Source organism: Bos grunniens, chromosome 19 (genome assembly GCF_055505025.1).
Source record: "Bos grunniens cultivar Pamir isolate PY7600 chromosome 19, Bosgru_T2T1.0, whole genome shotgun sequence".
Lineage (NCBI taxonomy): Eukaryota > Metazoa > Chordata > Mammalia > Artiodactyla > Bovidae > Bos > Bos grunniens.
This window is the reverse complement of record NC_141183.1, coordinates 27,059,894-27,080,946: the sequence shown is the minus strand read 5'-3', so window position 1 is coordinate 27,080,946 and position 21,053 is coordinate 27,059,894. Positions and strand designations below refer to the sequence as shown.

The 21,053-nt window shown below is 44.7% G+C and overlaps 1 long non-coding RNA gene across 1 annotated transcript; it reads left to right on the top strand.

The window, feature by feature from the left end:
• The first annotated feature begins 707 nt into the window (after positions 1 to 707).
• On the top strand, positions 708 to 4,785 carry LOC147351855 (uncharacterized). The gene is made up of 3 exons (XR_015146908.1): positions 708 to 784; positions 1,007 to 1,083; positions 2,248 to 4,785. It is a non-coding gene; the product is annotated as an uncharacterized LOC147351855 (long non-coding RNA).
• The last annotated feature ends 16,268 nt before the right edge of the window (positions 4,786 to 21,053 follow it).

Genomic DNA, 21,053 nt, shown 5'->3' with positions numbered 1-21,053 from the left:
AATGAATGCCACTTCAACATACCCCACCTTGGGCTCTTCACAGATACTGTTCCCTGTATCTGAACCCTCTTCCAGGCACATTTTCACATGTACTGTGCACCCAGATGTACACACACACACACACACACACATACACACACAGAGCCTGCACCTAATCAACTACTACTCCCTCCCTTAATTCTTACTTAAAATGTCACTTCCCCAGGGCCTAACGTAGCATCTGGCTAATGGCAGGTCTGACCTGCTTTCCCTTGATGTGGGTTGGGTGTTAATACTGTTTTGATCCATTAGAGGAGTTGTGAGAATCGTGAGGAAAATGGTAGGGCATGAATGCCAGGCCCAGGACACGCCTGACGCCCCCCTCAGCCACCATATACCTGACTCCACTCACGTGCTTAGCTTCCGTAGCCAGTTTCCATCAGTGTCATCAGCTCCTGTTCCTCCTAGTCTGAATTCCTCAGATTTGGGCCCTTGCTCAGGCACCTGCTCTTACAAAATTCTGGAAGTTTGGTGCATTAGATGACAGAAAAATCCCTGAAAAAGAGACTGACTGATTTGACCACATTAAACTGTAAAACTTCTGAAGGTTAAAGAAACAATAGGCAAAGTTAAAGGCAATCACAACCTGGGAGAAATATCTGTCACTAGTATAAGGCATAAAAGATAACAGATATAAAAGTTCAGCCAATATTTATTGAGGGCTGGCCATTTTCTGGGCACTGGGGAATGGAGTGGCAGCTTGGTCAGTGGCCTGTGTGTGCACTGCACTCTTGCGAGTGTGGTGGTAAGTGGGCCTGGATGGAAGGCGGGTCAGAGGGAACCACATCTGGGGAGAATACCAGGTGGGACAAAGCTTGGCACACAGGAGGAGCTGGGAGAGGGATGGTGGGGCTGGACCACAGACAGCAAGGAGACAAGGCCGGGAGGCGAGGGTGGGGATGTCCGTAGGGCCAGACTACCTGGGCCTTGTAGACCTGTCCTTAATTTTTTTATACTTTATTCTAAGAGCCACAGGAAACTATGGATGGATTTTAAGTAGGGGCCGCAAGGTTGGATTTGCCTTTTCCAAGCTCACTCTAGCTGGTAAGTGGAAGAACGGTTGAGAAGGGGGTAAAGACAGATGTGGGGGGAACTGACAGGACACATGGCTGTCATATGTGGTCAGGAGAGGGACAGTGAGGGCTCAGGGTGGGAGCGGATACAGTCTGAGGGTGACTGTGTCTAACTGCAGCTGGACGTCGATGCCCTGGAAGCCCAAGAGCCAGCATCATCCCTCCAAGCCACTCCCAGACCCTGGCCATCAGAGACACCCTGACATAATCAATATTTGTTGTTTTCAGCTGTTAAGTTTGGGGTAATTTTTAATGCAGCAACGGATAACTAATACACCTATGACTATTGTTTTACTCCATTTTTTCATTTTGCAAATATTCCTTGAGCAGGCACTCTTTCAAAAGAGAAATCATACTGAAGAATCTGAAGCAAAAAGCAAAGATAGTATTTAGAATACAATCTGATTTTTGTAAAAATGTGTATGTGTGTAATGGTAGATGTTTAGAAGGATATTTATACACCACAATGTTTATTTCTTTCCATTTAAAATTTTCCTATATTATCTGAATTTCATTACAGGAGTATGTAAAACCTTTATAAGTAGGGAAAAACCATGTGATTTCCATTTAGGGATATAAAAGCATCTTAATATACCCTCTTAGGAGAGTTGTAAGGCGATGTGTTCAAAGTCATGCTCTGACATACACGCAAGTTGGCTATAGGATCTGTTAAAATGCTGAGCTTGATTCAGTAGGTTTCTATTGGTGCCTGAGATCCTACATTTTTCTATCAAGCTCCAGGTGATACAGAGGCAGCTGGCCCAAGGACTGTATACCCTGAGCAGCCAGACGCTAAAGTAACCCTGGATGTAGAGTTCAGGGCTCAGGGTTCAAATCCTGACTCTGCCCCAAGTTTTAGTTCAGCCTTGGGAAAAACACATCTGGCCTGGTCTTTGTTTTCTCTTTTGAGGAAGCAGGTGGACTAGATCTGTCATTGTTAGGACTCCCTCCCTTAACACTGAGCCCTCTCTGGGTGATGAAATTGGCCTCGAGACTAGCTTTTCAAGCAACAGCATACCACTCTTCACCGGAGATGCACTGCTGGTGTCTGGAGTACACCACCAGGAAGGGTCCCTACTGTTGCCCTCTCCGAGCCTCTGTCCCTTCGTGTCCCTACAGTCCCTCTTTCTTCCAGGTGATGGCAGCAGAGGACAAGGAGTCCCAGAGGGCAGCGGCCGGCAACGGAGGGAGTCAAGTGGACATTTGCCCTCGTCCTCTCGGTTACAAGGAGAACTGTGCCAGTTCTAATTCACGTGTTTTATTTGTTTAAGGTTAGGCTCCAGCTTTTTTTTTTTCCCAGGAAGATATAAAGCATTATTCTAAGTGGAAGAATTCAGGATTAAAAATAGAAGCCCGGCAGAAATCTTACCTGGCACCTGATCTGCACGTCCTTGAAGACCTGCAGAGGAGAGTGTGGACACGTGCTGAGCCGGCCTGAAAGTCAGGCTGGGGCTGGGGGCAGGGGGTTTAATTTTGCATTCTGGCCTCATAATTGTGGGGGTTATCACCCCATTTTACATATGTGGAAGCAGAGTCAGTGAAGTCAGCGTGGGGACCACTGTCCCTCAGCTTATCAAGTGGCAGAACTGAGACCCTTCTCATACAACCCTGTGTGCCCCTTGTGTGTGCATGCTAAGTCACTTCAGTTGTGTCCAACTCTTTGCGACCCCATGGACCATAGCCCACCAGCCTCCTCTGCCCAAGGGATTCTCCAGGCAAGAATACTGGAGTGGGTTGCCATGCCCTGCTCCAGGGGATCTTCCCAATCCAAGGATCGAACCCACATCTCTTGCATCTCCTGCACTGGCAGGGGGATTCTTTACTACTAGCGCGACCTGGGAAGCCCATGCATCTCTTGGGTGACACAATTTTCATTTTCTGGCCCCTTTTCATTTTCTTCCCCCATTTACAGATAGAAGGGTTTGTTTGTTTCCTTGAGGTTAAACCCATCAGAATGTAGTAAAGTGACCTGGGATGACAACGGGCCATGTTGCCTGGGACAGCTGGCCCAGACCCTATGTCACAGATGATGCGTGTGCTAAACCGCATCAAAGGTGAAGGTAGTAGCAAAACTTTGAATTCACTGAGATTGAGAAGCTAGTTCAGTCTTTGCTTTCTTCTCTCTCTCTCTCTTTTTTTTTGGCCTTGCTGTGCAGCATACTTTGGCCACCTGATGTGAAGAGCCGACTCATTTGAAAAGACCCTGATGCTGGGAAAAATTGAGGGCAGGAGGAGAAGGGGATGACAGAGGATGAGATGGTTGGATGGCATCACCGACTTGACGGACATGGGTTTGGGTGAAGTCCGGGAGTTGGTGGTGGACAGGGAGGCCTGGCGTGCTGCGATTCATGGGGTCGCAAAGAGTCGGACACGACTGAGCGACTGAACTGGACTGTGCAGCACACGAGATCTTAGCTCCCCAACCAGGGATCAAACTCGTGCTTCTTGCATTGGGAGTGCAGAGTTCGAACCACTGAACTGCCCGGGAATTCCAGAGTCCTTTTGTTTTTTGACGATTCCCTCCACGCAGGCACCCTGGCCTCGTCAATGTTCCTCCAACACCCAGACCTGCTCCTACCTCGGGGCTTTGGCACCTCTTGTTCCCTCTCCTTAGGTATTTCCTTAATATCAACAAAGCTCACTTCATTGCCTCCTTCAAGTCTTTGCTCAAATAACTCTTCAGGCAGCCACCCTGGCCTCCCGAGTTACAGCTGTATCCAATCTGCCCCCACACCCTTCTCCCTCACCTTGTCTTATTTTTTCCACAGCACTCGTCACTCTCTAGCACGCTATATAATTGGTTATGCCTTATGCTATTTATTTATATGCCTACTACTCTGCTCATTTTTGTTATATGTCTATGGAATTCTCTAGGCCAGAATACTGGAGTGGGTAGCCTTTCCCTTCTCTAGGGTATCTTTCCAACCCAGGGATCGAATCCAGGTCTCCCACATTGCAGGCAGATCCTTTACCAGCTGAGCCACAAGGGAAGCCCTTTATGTTGAGTAATAATTTTCAGTTGAATGTTGAATGAGTTTCCCTGATAGCTATATGTCCAACACATGCTGATCTATGAGGGAACTATTACCCAACGGACAGGTAACTAATATGTGAAATTCATACATGGACATACATGTGATGTACGAGGGGCGTGTGACCCACCATGTCAGGCACGAGACCAAAACGTGACAGAACCTTGAAGGGAACTTGTAATGAACAAATAGACACATGTCAACCAAGCAACAAGAGGTAAAAGACGTGCGATGGCAATGTGAGGGCACAGGCTGAGCGAACTGAAGGGCAGGTGACCGAGCGGGTAGTACAGGAACATGGAAGAGGAGGCTTTTCACAACCCCATACAAATACCACTGCCTGGAACTCTCAGGCCTTCTTCGTTACAAGGCAGAGGTCTCTGCATAAACAGGTGCTCCTTGAAAGCAAACAACTTTTGCTTTCCCTACAAAAAGCAGAATTCCTTCCAGAAATATCCTTGTGCCTGGACTCTCCCCAGAGTTCAGAGATACCTTTTGATTTTTCGTCCTGACCCCCTTTGGCAATCTGGTGAATTCTATGAACCCTCTTCTCAGAATAATGCACAAATGAGCCTTAAATGTATGACATAAAAGACATTGGAATGAAGGACACAAATTGTATTAAAGTGCAATAACTAAAACTGTGATAAAATATGTACTTTTCAATAAAAATACTAAATAATAATAGTCTAATAATGATTCCAATCTTAGTCTTCTGAGTATAAATGATATTTCAAGATACCTGCAATGACTGTAAGGTGATATACAATATCTGACTCTATACTGCTGGTTACCATGGCTTGCTGCCGACGTTCATAATAAAGGAAATGCCAGATTTCAGTTAGAGGTTTGTGAAAATCAAGATGTAACCCTTTTCCCATTTCAGTTCACAGGCTTCCCGAATTCTGTCCAGGAAACTACTGGGGGTCCACAGACCTCACGTTTCAAACCTGCCTTCCAGCCACACTACAGAACTGAACAGTCTATCGTGGCTATAGGAATTCAGCTTTAAGACTCTTTTCCATAAAGGAGGTAAAGTGTACAAAAAAACTGAGTGAAGAAGAACAGCAGAGCATCAGGGCTTGATTTTGGTTGACCTGGAAGGAGTGACAAAGAGAAGATCTCCATCACCAGCCGGGGGTTTTGCCACCTGCTCAAGTGGGGTATGGACACTGCTCACTGCAGGAGGCCAGAGCCAAGTGGGGTGTCCTACCCTTCACGGCCGGGACTGGAAGGGCTCCCAATAGGAGGCAGAGCTGGAGTGACTCCATGAGCCTTGTGGGTCTATCCCAGGCATCCTGGTGGAGCGGGCACCAAATAAGAGCTGAAAAGGAGGAGAAGGCCCGATGAGGAATGTAATCAGTAGCCAGCATGCAGGCTGCATCCAGGGCCTCTGAGGAGCCTGGTGGGAACAGATAGCTTGTTGCCACTGAGAAGTTCTGAAGGACTGCTAAGAACCCTTGAAATTCAACCCATCAGATTCTCACAGCTTATTCTTGGGATTCTAAAGGCTCCCCAGAGCGTTCTTCTGTGACTGAGGCTCTGACTACCCCTGGAGTCCTGAGGCTTCCCAGACAAAGGAGAGTTAACGAATGGATCCATTTCCATTTTAGATATGAGGGGTAGATACACGGAAAACAGATTTGATGATAGTACACTCTGGATTTTCTAGGGTAGTTCTTATCTCAAAGATTCTGTTCCGTTATCAGAATACATGTCCCAGTTTGGGGTATGGGAAGTAGAGTGACCATACACAGGGAGCAGGTTGACATTTTGGAGGCGGGGGACATTTTTTTGCTATTTAGAAACTTTTGCTAAAAGTACAGGGTTTCTGAACTGCATCTGGTGGTCCAGAATCGGGCAGAGTTGACTTATAGAAATGACCTTACTCTGAATTAGAAAAGCACCTTGATGAACATGTTTGTTCATGGAAGATGAGACCTCCAAGGAATGGAATGTCCTGGATAAATGGAGTTAAAATGATTTTCAGAGGGGCTGCAGGTTGGAGTTTGGGAACACAAGGAGAGGAAAAGAGGCCCAGCCTCAGGCAGGGCCCAGGGAAATAACAGGTGCGGTATTCCTGAGGTGGGAGGGCTACACGACTGAGGTCAGGATGATTAGCACACATCGTGTACAAGAGTGAGATGTGACCCCCTGGGCAGGTTCTGCAGAGGGTGGGGCTGGGGCCTGCCTAGAAATTGCCTTTTGTCCTGGGAAGCCACTGATGTACCATTTGACTCTGGGAGACTCAGAGGGTACCAGATGACAATGTGAAGAGCCAGCTCATTAGAAAAGACCCTGATGCTGGGAAAGATTGAAGGCAAGAGGAGAAGGGAACGACAGAGGATGAGATGGTTGGATAGTATCACCGACTTAATGGACACGAGTTTGAGCAAATTCCAGGAGATGGTGAAGGACAGTGAAGCCTGGTATGCTGCAATCCATGGGCTCACAAAGAGTCAGACATGACTGAACAACGACAAGTAACTCTAAGGGTTTCTCAACAAACAGCTTGTTCCCTGCAGCCACTTCTTCCTGAATAATTGCTACTTCTTTCCCTATATGACTGACTCATGGATTATAAAACCTGCTTTCAGTGCAGCAGGTCACTGGGTTCTAATTAATACTGTGGTTCAAGAGCCAAGTTCTTGCTTGGCTACAGACACCATCTTGCTACCCATTTCCATCCAGGCTATTGAGTCATCTGTTTAGCAGTGACCATTCTGTTACCCACATAAATCACATGGCCCAGGAGAACCCCAAACTCCCACAGACCTGCCAAAGCCCATTACCCTTCTCTGTTATCCCAAACCTCCAGGGAAATCCACATACACACAACATTGTCAGAGGTGCTTGGGATGTGGGAAGCAGGAATGAGGGCTGTGACTAGTGTGGGGTGAGAGAACAAGAAGAAATTGTCAACTTCAGGACCTAAAGGAGCTGGCAGGGGGTTGTGCAACTCAACAGAAAGAGCATCTGGGCCTCTCCCTTCAAACCATCCCATTTTATATTAAAGGTAAGGGTGACTTCAAAAGGCTGGAAGGCTTGGCGAACCCATGGGTGGCCAACACTTGGGTGGGTACCTGATCTCCCTTTAGCCTTGGCTAGGAGGAGATCTATTAGCTAGGCTGAATCTGAATCCTGCATGAGTATTCTGCAAAGAGGTGAAGACTCCCTTTTACCCTGTCTTCCCTGTGTGCGAGTTCAGCACAAATAGTGTACTGTTCCTTTAGCTTTCACCTGTAACAAGTCTGACTTTGTTCTTCTCATTCTCAATTTCCTGTGCCAACCCCCAGGTCCCAGGTCTCCAGTTATGTTTTCATGGTCTATTTTTATCTTTTCCTCTCTGTTTTGTGGATAGGAAGAGGTTTGGATATATTTCCCTCCAACTGAGGCCACTAGGAATCTCCCCTGGGTGTTGGAAATGCCACACGGCACCACCACTGCAGCTGCTGTGTAGACACACATGGGAGCTACAGCTGGAAGACCTGAAGTTTAATTCCAGCCTAGCCACGCACTAACCTCTTAGACTTAGGGAAGTCGTAGGTTTTTGTTTTTGTTTTTTTTTTCAGAATTTGTTTCTTCATCTGTAAAGTGAGGGAGTTGGTCTAGCAGGCTACTCTGGGTTCTCTGGGTTGCACATGACAATAAACCAGCTCATACTAGCTTGAACAAAATGTGAGATGTATAGCTATTGGTTGCCAAAGAAGGTAGAGTAGACAGGCAATGGGAAGGCAGCTGGACCTCAGGAACAAATGGAGTCAGGCATCTGATGGCCCTCAGTACTCTGTCTCTTGTCTCCATTTTCCTCTGAGTATTGACCTCTTTTTCACTCAACCAGCTTTTGTAACAGTGAAGAATAAACCTGATTCCAAGTTGGATCTACTCCTTTGGTCCTAACCTTTGTGCTCCGTTGCCTGGGCTTACTCATGCTGGCTGTGTACCTTTTTAAAAGAATGCTGCCTAGAGCCTGAAATGCGCATGAGAGCCCATTCTCAAGGCTTTGACCTTTAAAGGCATAACACTTTCCCATTCATATAGAGGTTAAAAAATTGCAGACAGGAAATAACAATTGTCTTGGTGGTGGTTTATAGAAACAATTGTGATCAGACCTATGTAAACAGCTGCAAGAACAAAGGATTCAGGCACGTAGAAGTCTGCAACCGGCTTCCCTTTAAGTATAAAAGAAGGCTGAATTCTAACTTGGGTAAGAAAGTTCTTTGGGATACTAGTCTACCACTTTCTTGGTCTGCTGGCTTTCCTAATAAAATCCGGATTCCTTGCCCCAACAACTCATCTCTCAATTTATTGACCTGTCCTGTGATGACTAGTATGAGCTTGAACTTGGTCAACAGTTTCTTCACATAGTGACTAACATGGGTCCCAGCGGCTCTAGATTCTCCATCTAACAGCTTTTTTAACTGAACAATCTAGAGATTATAGACAGACTCCCTGAGTCCAAATCCAAAATTCTCATGGAAGGGCTCTCATAGGCCTAAATTGGATCAGTGCCCACCCCTGAACCAGTCAAATGTGGCCAAAGAGGCAGACCGCTGTGAAATACGGCTGCTCCCCAGTCCCACAGTCATTACAGGAGGAGCAGTTTTCTTAGAAACAGTTCCAAGAAAATCTAGGGGACGAAGTATATGGGGAAAATGTGTAGTATAACAAGTTTGGAGTTTAATTGTTAATCGAAGTTCTGCTATTGCCCTGTCAAAATACAAAATAGTCTTCTTGAACTTCTAATCAAAGTTCTTAACATCCTTTGTTCTGAAAAAATGTTGGCAGGAAACTAAAGCAAGTTTTGAATAAATTATTGGTCAAATCTCAGCTAACACAATTGAACATTCTCAACTGGATATTATTAAAATATAATCCTGCTGATAGGATTCTAGGAAGACGATGGAGCAGGAATTAAAAGGAAGGTATCTCCTCACTTAGACAATAATTGCACTGGCAGAATCTGTCTGATATAACTATTTTGGAGCTCTGGAATCTATTAATGGCTTGCTACTTCCAAGGGAAGGCTCAGACAGTAAATTACAGTTAATTTCAGTCAATTTCACCTATTAGCACAGTAGCAGGTGCCCATCCCTCATCCTCAGCCAGGTGGCAGGCAGCTGTGTCCACGTTCCTGGAGCAGTGTGCAAATAGCTTGCAGGAACCGGCGTGGGCCTAAAGGGCCCTGTCTACCAAAAACCAGGAATTTGCGCTTTAACTGCTGATTTCTGCTTCTGACCTTAGAGGTATAAAGATGAGGCCAGCCATTGTTGTTTCTCTCCTTCCTCCCCTCCTGCTAGCCCAAAATCTATCAAAACTAAATCTTGAAGAAACAGAACATCTGAATAGATCCATGACTAGTAAGGGGATTGAATCAATAATCAAAAATCTTCCAACAAAGAAAGCCATGGTCCTTGTGGCTTCACTGGTGAATTCTACCAAATATTTTAAGAAAACCAATACCAATCCTTCTCAAAATTTTCAAAAAAACTGAAGAAAAGGGTAAACTTTCTGTGCTTAAATGACTATTCTATGAAGCCAGAATTACTTGATACCAAAGCCAGACCAAAAAGCCTACAAGAAAACTATAGACCAATATCCTTTTATGGACACTGATGCAAAAATTCTCAACAAAATACTAACAAACCTAACTGAGTGGTATATTACATAAGTTATACATTTTGATCAAGTGGGATTTATTCCTGAAAGCAAGGACACTTCACATATGCAAAGTGATCAATGTAATACACTACACTTGTTGAATGAAAGGAAAAAACAATCATCTTTATTGATACAGAAAAAGAATTTGACAAAAGTCAACACTGTTTCACCATAAAAACACTCATCAAACAAGAGAAGGTAACCACCTCAACATAATGAAAAGCTATATATTAAAAACCCACAGGGAACATCATATTCAATGGCATAAGACTAAAAGCTTCTCCTCTAAGATCAGGAACAAGGCAAGAATGCCTGCTTTTGTCCCTTCTATTCAACATGGTATTGGAAGTTCTAACCAGAGCAATTAGGCAAGAAAAAGAAATAAAAATCACCTGAACTGGAAAGGGAAGAATTAAAATCATCTCTGTTCACAAACGACATGATGTTATATGATTTTTGCTTGTTTGTTAAGTCTCTAAATCATGTCCAACTCTTTGCAACCCCATGGAATGCAGCACGCCAGGCTTCCTTGTCCTTCACAATCTCCCAGACTTTTCTCAAACTCATGTCCATGGAGTTGGTGATGCCATCCAACCATCTCATCCTCTGTCTCTCCCTTCTTCTCCTGCCTTCAATCTTTCCCAGCATGAGAGTCATTTCTAATGAGTTGGTGGCCAAAGTACTGGAGCTTCAGCTTCACCACTAGTCCTTCCAATGAATACTCAGGGTTGATTTCCTTTAGGATTAACTGGTTTGATCTCCTTGCTGTCCAGGGACTCTCAAGAGTCTTTTCCAGCATCACAGTTCAAAAGCACCAAATCTTTGGCTCTCAGACTTCTGTGTGGTCCAATTCTCACATCCGTACATGACTACTGGAAAGACCATAGCTTTGACTATATGGACCATATTTGGCAAGGTGATGTCTCTGCTTTCTTTTTAATAAACTGTCTAGATTTGTCATAGTTTTTCTTCCTTCCAAGGAGCAAGCATCTTTTAATTTTGTGGCTGTAGTCACTGTTCGCAGTGATTTTGTAGCCCAAGAAATTAAAATCTGCTACTGTTTCCACTTTTTCCCCATCTATTTGCCATGAAGTGATGGGACTGGATGCCATGATCTTAGTGTTTTGAATGTTGAGTTTTAAGCCAGCTTTTTTCACTCTCTTCTTTCACCTTCATCAAGAGGCTCTTTAGTTACTGTTTGCTTTCTGTTTGACACCATTAGGGTGGTGTCATTTGCATATCTGAGGTTATTGATATTTTTCCCGACAATCTCGATTCCAGCTTGAGCTTCATCCACCCCAGCATTTTGCATGACATACTCTGCATAGAAATTAACTAAGCAGAATGACAATATATGGCTTTGATGTACTCCTTTCCCAATTTTGAACCAGTTTGTTTTTTGATGTCTGGTTCTAACTGCTACTCCTTAACCTGCATACAGGTTTCTCAGGAGGCAGGTAAGGTGGTCTGGTATTTCTATCTCTTTAAGAATTTTCCATAGTTTGTTGTGATCCACACAGTCAAAGGCTTTAGCGTAGTCAATGAAGCAGAAGTAGATGTTTTTCTGGAATTCCCTTGCTTTTTCTATGATCCAAAAGATGTTGGCAATTTGTTCTCTGGTTCTTCTGCCTTTGCTAAATCTAGCTTGTTCATCTGGAAGTTCTTGGTTCACGAACTGTTGAAGCCTAGCTTGAAGGATCTTGAGCATTATCTTGCTAGCATGTTTAATGAATGCAACTCTACAGCAATTGGAACATCTTTAGCATTGCCTTTCTTTGGGATTGGAATGAAAACTGACATTTTTCAGTCTTGTGGCAATTGCTGAGTTTTCCAAATTTGCTGATTTGATTTATATGTGGAGAACCCCAAATATTCCATCAAAAAAAACCAGTAAAATTAATAAATGAATTTGTTGTTGAAAACAGTGAAAGTCGTTCAGTCACCAGGCTCCTCTGTCTATGGAATTCTCCAGGCAAGCATACTGGACTGGGTAACCATTCCCTTCTCCAGGGGATCTTCTTGACCTAGGGATCAAACCCAGGTCTCCTGCACTGCAGGTGAATTCCTTACTGTCTGAGCCACCAGGGAAAGGCCCATCAGAGTCTGGAGCAGAGAAAGATATTGTAAGAGCCAAGCAAGGAGAATGGGGCAGCTCATGCTCAAAAGACCCAAATTCCCTGATGGTTTTGGGGGAAAAGTTTTTATAGGCAAAATTTAGGGAGAGGTCTGCAGGGTGTGACCTTCCTCTGATCGGTTGGTGGTGAGGTAACAGAGTGGTGTTCCAGAAATCTTCCTTCTGTTTCCAGCCAGTCTGGGGTCCATGTGCTTATACTCTAAACTTATTATCCCCACCTGGGTGGGGGCCTCAGGTCCTAAAGAAGAGCTCGGAGATATGTATCAGATTGTTATGTACATTTCTTGACAGGAAGCTGGGGCCCTGCCACACTGCTGCACTACTGAGTCTCTCTGCTTTCCCTCACTCCTCTAATTAGTAACTGGATATACCATTTGGAACTTCAAAGGAACTCAGGGATGGTCTATAAGATTGAATTCTTCTTCCCCTGAATAAGAAATGGTGTGTGTTGGGGTCTCCAGGAGCAGACAGAAAGGCTTTTGTACCTGGGAGAGCACCATAGGGTCCTGCTCGGTTTCAAACTCAAAGTAGCAAAGTAGCAGGATACAAAGTCAGCACACGAAAATAAGCTGCATTTCTACATACCAACAATGAAAAAAATGAAATCATAAAAATAATCCCACTTACAATAATACCAAAAATATTAAAATACTTAGGAGTTAACCAAAGAGGTGAAAGAGATGTATAATGAAAACTACAAAACATTGCTGAGAGAAATTAAAGAAAATAAGTGGAAACACATGTCATGAAGATTTAATAAAATTAAGATGTCAGTCCTACCCAGAGCAAGCTATAGATTCAATGTAATCCCTTTCAAAACCCCAAAGATTTTTTTTTTCAGAAAAGAAAAACCCATCCTAAGAGATTTACACGGAATCTCAAGAGTCTCCAAATAACCAAACAGTCTTGAAAAACAAAAGTAAAGCTGGAGGACTTGCACTTCCTGGTTTCAAAACTTACTACAAAGCTACAGAGATCAAAGCAGTGTGACACTGGCATAAAAACAGATATATGGAATAGAATAGAGAGTCCAGAAATATACCCTCCCATATATGATCAAATGATTTTTGACAAGGGAATTCAGGCCCTTCAATGGAGGAAAGGGCAATCTTTTAATAAACGGTGCTGAGAAAACTGGATATTTACATACCAAACAGTGAAGTTTGACCCTTACCTAACATCATGTACAAAAATGAACTCAAAATGGATCAAAGACCTAAATGTAAGACCTAAAAATATTTTTTTTAAAGCCATAGGAAAAAACCTTTACAATGTTAAATATGGTAATGATTTCTTGGATATAACACTAAAGATACAGATAACGAAAGAAAAAATAGGCACGCTGGACTTCATGAAACAAAAACTTTATGCATCAAAAGACAACAGCAATAGAGTAATAAGGCAACCCACTGAATGGGAGAAAATATTTTACAATCATGTATCTGATAAGGGATTAATATTCAGAATATATATTATGGGACTCCTAAAGGTGAACAACAAAAAAGCAAAAAAACTTTCTTTTAAATGAGCAAAGGCCTTAAATACATGTTTCTCCAAAGGAGATGTATAAATAAACAGTAAGTGTGTGAAAAGATGCTCAGCATCACTCATCATTAAGAAAATGGAAATCAAAACTCCTGAGAAGTATTAGCTTACTCCCATTACAACAGCTACTATCAAAAAATCAGAAAGTAATTGTTGGTACGGATACATGCTTGGTCACTCAGTCGTGTTCAACTCTTTGCGACGCTTTGGACTGTAGCCCTCCAGGCTTCTCTGTCCATGGGATTTTCAGGCAAGAATACTGGAGTGGCTTGTCATTTCCTTCTCCAGGTGAGGATATGGAGACACTGAAACTCTAGTACACTGTTGGTAGAAATGTCCAGTGGTGGAGCTGCTGTGGAAAACAGTACAGCAGTTCCTTAAAAAACTAAAAACAGCATTGCCATCCGACTCAGCAATTCCACTTGTGGGTATACACCCAAAAGAACTGAAAGTAACGTGTTGAAGACACCATGTGTACACCCATACTCATAGCAGCGTTATTCATGATAGCTAAAATGTGGCAGCAATTCATGTGTCTATAAACAGATGAATGGATAAACAAAATGTGGTATGTACAGATGATGGAATATTACCCACCTTAAAAAGGAAAGAAAATCTGACATATGCTGCAACATGGACGAAACTTGAGGATGCTATGTTAAGTGATATAAGCCAGATCCAAAAGACAAATATTACAGATTCCACTTCTATGAGGTACTTACAAGAGTCAAAATCATAGCAACAGAAAGTGGAATAGTGGTTGCCAGGGGCTAGGGGGAAGGGAGAGAGAATGGAGAGTTATTATTTAATGACAGTTTTATAAGATGAAAGGAGTTCTGGAGATGGGTGGTGGCGATGGTTCCACAAAATCATGAATGAATTTGATACCACTGAGCTGTTCACTTAAAAATGGCTAGGATGGTAAATTCTATGTTGTGTTTTATTTTACCACAACAAAAAAATTGAAAATAAGTTGGAAAAACAAACCAAGACAGCAACAAAACCAACCAAGTGCATAAGCAAGCTGGGTAGAATATCAGAGGTGGAAAACCAAGATTTACTTAGAAAATTCCCTGGTTGTCCAGTGGTTAGGACTCTAGGACTTGATGCTTTCACTGTCCTGGCCCATGTTTTAATTCAGAAGTCAGCAAACTAAGCTTTATGAGCCAAATCCCGCCAGTTGAGTTTTTGTAAATAAATTTTGAAAGTGAAAGTCGCTCAGTTGTATCCAACTCTTTGTGATCCCATGGACTATACAGGTCATGCTCCAGGCCAGGATACTGGAGTGGGTAGCCTTTTCCTTCTCCAGGGCATCTTCCCAACTCAGGGATCAAACCCACCAGGTCTCCTGGATTGCAGGCAGATTCTTTACCAGCTGAGCCACAAGAGAAGACCAAGAATACTGGAGTGGGTAGCCTATCCCTTCTCCAGCGGATCTTCCTGACTCAGGAATCGAACCAGGGTCTCCTGCATTGCAGGCGGATTCTTTACCAACTGAGCTATCAGGGAAGCCCAAATAAAGTTTATGTCTTGTAAAGAAAGTTTATGTCAGCATGTATATTATATATGTGTGTGTGTGCTAAGTCGCTTCAGTCATGTCCGACTCTTTGTGACCCCATGGCCTGTAGCCCATCAGGATCCTCTGTCCATGGGATTCTCCAGGCAAGAATACTGGAGTAGGTTTCCATGCCCTCCTCCAGGGGATCTTCCTGACCCAGGGATCAAACCCACATCTCTAATATCTCCTGCATTGGCAATCGAGTTCTTTACCACTAGTGCCAACTGGGAAGCCCGTGTGTGTGTGTGTGTGTGTGTGTGTATAATATACTTCTGCCCAAAGGAGGTACATCTAGATGAGTAAGTGAAGTGAAGTTGCTCAATTGTGTCCGACTCTTTGCGATCCCATGGACTGTAGCCTATCAGGCTCCTCTGTCCACAGGATTTTCCAGGCAAGAGTGCTGGAGTGGGTTGCCATTTCCTTCTCCAGGGGATCTTCCCAACCCAGGAATCGAACCCAGGTCTCCCACACTGCAGGCAGATGCTTTACCGTCTGAGCCAACTAATGTCTTCTTCCTTTAGCCTCTGTGTCTCTAAGTGAGCAAGAGCCACACACTTGGCTTAAAGTCATGGCCCGGTATGAAGGAGGGAGACGATTTATCCAAATTTGCATTTATCACTGCAATAGAGCATCTACAAATTACCCCCCTTCTGCACCCCAGTTGGGGCTTCCCAGTGGTGCTAGTGATAAAGAATCTGCCTGTCAATGCAGAAGACACAGGAGACATAGATTCCATCCCCTGGTCTGGAAGATCCCCTGCAAGAGGAAATGAAAACCCACTCCAGTATTCTTGTCTGGGAAATGCTATGGACAGAGGAGCCTGGTGTGCTATAGTTCATGGGGTCGCAAAGAGTCAGACATGACTTAGAGACTGAACGACAACAACAACGCCCAAATTATGGCTGTTTAAATAAACTGCAAATTGTAAAAAGCAATAAACTGTGCTTTGTATTGGGCCCTGGATGCCTAAACTGAAGCTGAGTTTGATCAGGTAAACTTTAACAAGGTAAAAAACTCCTGAACCTGGAGGCAGGAAACTTGTTTTGTAGAATCTTTTTGTTTTGAAATCATATATTCATAGGAAACTGCCAAGATTGTACAAAGAGGTCCCAAGTTCCTTTTGCCCAGTTTCCTCCAATGATTGCTTCTTATGTAATGCCCAGTGTTTACTATCTCACATACAGTATCAAAATCAGGAAACTGACATTGGTACAATGTGTGTGTATAATTCTATGTCATTTCATCACTTGTGTAGATTTGTGCAACCACCACCGCAGTCAAGATACAGAACTTCTCTATCACCGCAAAGGTCCCCTCCTGCTGCTGCTGCTGCTAAGTCGCATCAGTCGTGTCCGACTCTGTGCGACCCCATAGATGGCAGCCCACCAGGCTCCTCTGTCCCTGGGATTCTCCAGGCAAGAACACTGGAGTGGGTTGCCATTTCCTTCTCCAATGCATGAAAGTGGAAAGTGAAAGTGAAGTCGCTCAGTCGTGTCTGACTCTTTGCAACCCCATGGACTGCAGCCTACCAGGCTCCTCCATCCATGGGATTCTGGAATGGGGTGCCATTGCCTTCTCCGCCCCTCCTGCTACTCCTTTGTAATCATACCCACTCCCTCCCTCACATCACCTGATTCCTGGTCCTCAATAATGTGTTCTTCATCTCTTGCAGAGACTGAGTTTTAAATTCAGCTTCTGACCCTGCCAGTTGTGTGACCTTGGATAGGTCACTTTTCTTTGATCATCACATAAGGCAAGGTTAGATTAATCAGCAGTTCTCTCAAAATTCCACAGTGTTTATGAAAACAAGGTTTTATGGTAAAACAAACTAGGGACAGTCAGCTTGAACGGAAGGTGGCTTCTTTGCTGTCAATTCTCAGCCCTTAAAATGCTAAGGTGAATCATGAATCGTACAGAGTGAGATGTATATGCAGCATTTTCCAAATTTATTTCAACACAGAATGCCACTCTCTTCTTTTAAAAATACCTTCTAGAACTAGTTTTTTTTTTAGGGATTGTACTTTGAGATATGCTGTTTCTGAGGGTCTCTGAGGTGCTTTCCAGATGAGAATGTCTGGGCTATGACTTCTGTCAAAGTGTTAGTTGCTCAGTCATGTCCGACTCTTTTTCTATGGGATTGGAATGAAATCTGACCTTTTCCATTGCTGAATTTTCCAAATTTGCTGATTTGATGTTATATGTAGAAAATGCCAAAAATTCCACCAAAAAATGTTAAAATTAATAAACAAATTTGTTGTTGAAAAAAGTGAAAGTCGTTCATCAGGCTCCTCTGTCCTTGGAATTCTCCAAGAACACTGGAATGGGTAGCCATGCCTTCATCCAGGGGATCTTCCCTGACCCAGAGACTGAACTGGAATCTCCTGCATTGTAGGCAGATTCCTTACCATCTGAGCCACCAGGACTCCCTTCAGGGGTTGAATTGTCCCCCTGCCAAAGATATCTCCACTGAGAAGCTCAGAATGTGACCTCATGTAGAATAAAGGTCTTTGAGAGGTAATTCAGGTGAGGATTTTGAGATGAGATCATGCTGGATCAGGGTGAACTGTAAATTCCAGTAGGGAAGAACACACACCAACACGGAAGGAAAAGCCGTGTGAAGACGAGGGTAAAGATCGCAGGTCAGCTGTAAGCTAAGGACTGGCAAGGATTGCCCACAGCCCCCAGAAGCCACAGTGGGGCATGAATTCTTCCTCAGAGCCTCCAGAAGAAACTAACCCTGCTAAAACCTTGATTTCAGACTTACGGCTTCCAGAACTGTAAGAGAATTAATTTTCATTGTTTGAAGCCATCCAGGTTGTAGTTATTTGTTCTGACAGCCCCAAGAAATGCAGACAAACTTTGTTAAGAATTTTGGGGCTACTGAGAACTCCCTTGTGATCCAGTGACAATCCTCTTCAATGCAGGGAACTTGGGTTTGATCCCTAGTCAGGGAAAGAAGATCCCACCTGCCTCAGGGCAACTAAGCCCATGTACTTTGGAGCCTCCACACCACAACTAGAAAGGAGCTCAAGTTCTGCAACTAGGACTGTATACAGCCAAAATAATAGTCATAAATTAAATACATACATACTTCAAAAAAAGAATCTTGGGGATATTGAAGCCAAGAGGGGTCTCCTTTAAGTGTCTTGAGCCACCAAGCTCCTTCCCTACTCAGGGCCTTCACACATGCTGGCCCCTCTCCCATGGGCACTCTTTTCCACGCTCTCTCATGCCAGTCACCTGTCTTTCTTCTGGCACCAGCTCAGTGTTGCCTCCTTAGAGGGGCCGTGCCTGACCTCCCCATCTAAAGCAGCTGCCACCCCCTCTTCTCTCACACTGCGTATGTACGTTTTCTTCCCAGCGCTGAGCCCACTGGGTAACCACAGGAGCACCTGTCGGGCTGTTAGATTAGCATCTGTTTTCCATGAGGGCAAAAATGGTGTCTTGTTTGCAGGCCTTTGCCCAGGCCCTGGGGCCATGCCTGACACATGAGCGGTGCTCACCGTGTATTTATTGAAAAAAGAAAGAAAGGGAAGAAGGGAGAGAGAGAAAGAACACCACAACTCCTCGTGGAGTGAGACCCTGGGATCACACAGGTGGCACTGAGAGGCATTTGCAGGACTGGGGCAGCTCCTTCCTAGATGTTTCTCCTGCAGGACCTTTTGGGCATTTCTTCCAAGACGGCCGCCTGTTGCAGGTAAGTCCACCCCCTTCCCAGGCATTGTTTTAGACTGGATGGGACCTGCCCTGAGGAGCTTCGGCACAGAGAAGGGAAACAGACTGTAAACACAGAAGCACATAAATAAGGCAATTTCCAGTACAGGGCCAAGCCGTGAAGAAAATAAAGCTGACTTCTTGCCTGGAGAATCCCAGGGACAGGGGAGCCTGGTGGGCTGCCGTCTCTGGGGTCGCACAGAGTCGGACACGACTGAAGCGACTTAGCAGCAGCAGCAGCAGCAGTGTAAAAGAGAGGCCCTGAGAGGTGGGGGGCTACTCTCTGCGGGTGGTTGGGGGTGCATCTTTAAGGAAGTAACGGTTGCACTGGAACTAGAATGAGGAAAGTTGGTGGCCTTGTGATGTTCTGGAGAAAAGTAAGTACAGAGAGAGGGGTTCCCAGCAGGAAACTAGATCGATTTGGGACAATTGAGGCTCAGAGAAAAGGTCACCAGTGCTGGAATGCTGTGAGCAAGGAGGAGACCAGAGGAGCCACATCCTGCTGTCCACAGCCAGGGGCTGGAGTCTATTCCATGGACAATTCATGCAATCATCAGAGGCCTTTAGGCAAGGGAGTAACTTATTTATCCTTATTTATGCTTTAAAAAAATCTGGCTACAGTAAACAGGATGAATTGCAGAGGGTGAGATGGAGATCAGTTAGGATGTCAGTAGGACTGTCTAGGTTAGACTTGGTGGTGACCTTCCCTAGGCCTGCAATGGAGAAAGGGAGAGAAGGGGCATGGATCTCTTCTGCAGCAGGCTGAGGGGGTAAAGGAAAGAGAGAAATTAGGATAATTCAACCTTCTAAGATGGCAGAGTGGAAGGACCTGCGCTCACCTTCTCCTGTGAGAACACCAAAATCGCAACTAGCTGCTGAACAACCATCAACAGGAGAAGGTTGGATCCCACCAAAAGAGAAGATACCCTATATCAAAGGGCAAATGAGAAGCCCCAAAAAGACGGCAAGAGGGGTGAAATCGCATTTAGAATCAAACCTCATACCTACCAGAGACGCTTGTAGGGTGCAAACAAAACCCTGTGCATACCAGGACCCAGGGAAGGGAGCAGTGACCCACAAGAGACTGAGCCAGACCTGCCTGTGAGTGCTTGAGTGTCTCCTGCAGAGGCATGGGTCAGCAGTGGCCTGCCACAGGGACAGGGGCTCTGGCTGCAGCAGCCCTGGGAGGCATCGTGTGTGGCATAAGTCCTCTGGGAGGAGGTCGCCAATAGCCCCACCACAGAGCTGCCAAGCAGACGACCCACAAACTGAAGAACAATTATATCAAAAAGTTCTGGCACTGTTGCAAAAGTTCTAGGGCCCACAACAGGTTTCCCAACCTGGGGATCCAGAACAAGGACTGAGAACCCCCAGGGAATTTGATTTTGAAAGCCAGTGGGATTTGACTACAAAACTTCCAAAGTACTGGGGGAAAAGACTCTTGGAGGGCACAACAAAACCTTGTGCACACCAGGACCCAGGGAAAGGAGCAGTGACCCACAAGAGACTGAGCCAGACCTGCCTGTGAGGGTCTAGGAGTCGCCGACAGAGGCGTGGGTCAACAGTGGCCTGCCACGGGGTCAGAGGCACTGAATACAACAGTCCTGGGAATTGTGGCATGTTGGCATAAGTCCTTTTGAAGGAGGTGGCCATTACTGCCATTACCCCTACCACAGTTTGGCCTCAGGCCAAACTACAGGGAGGGAACACAGCCCCACCCATCAGCAGAATATTGGATTAAAGATTTACTGAGTATGGCCTTGCTCACCAAAGCAAGACCCACTTTTCCCCACAGCCAGTGTCTCCCATCAGGAAGCTTCCACAAGCCTCTTATTCTCATCCATCAGAGGGCAGACAGAATGAAATCACAATCACAGAAAACTATCCAAACTGATCACTTGGATCACAGCTTTGTCTAACTCAGTGAAACTATGAGCCATGTTGTGTAGGGCCACCCCAGACAGACGGGTCATTGTGGAGAGTTCCGACAAAACATGGTCCATTGGAGAAGGGAATGGCAAACCACTTCAGTATTCTTGCCTTGAGAACCCCATGAACAGTATGAAAAGGCAAAAGGATAGGATACTGAAAGATGAGCCCCCAGGTCGGTAGGCGCTGAATATGCTACTGCAGAAGAGCAGAGAAATGGCTCCAGAAGGAATGAAGAGGCTGTACCAAAGTGAAAACAACATCCAGTTGTAGATGTGTCTGGTGGTGAAAGTAAAGTCCGATGCTGTAAGAACAATATTGCATAGGAACCTGGAACGTTAGGTCCTTGAATCAAGGTAAATTGGAAG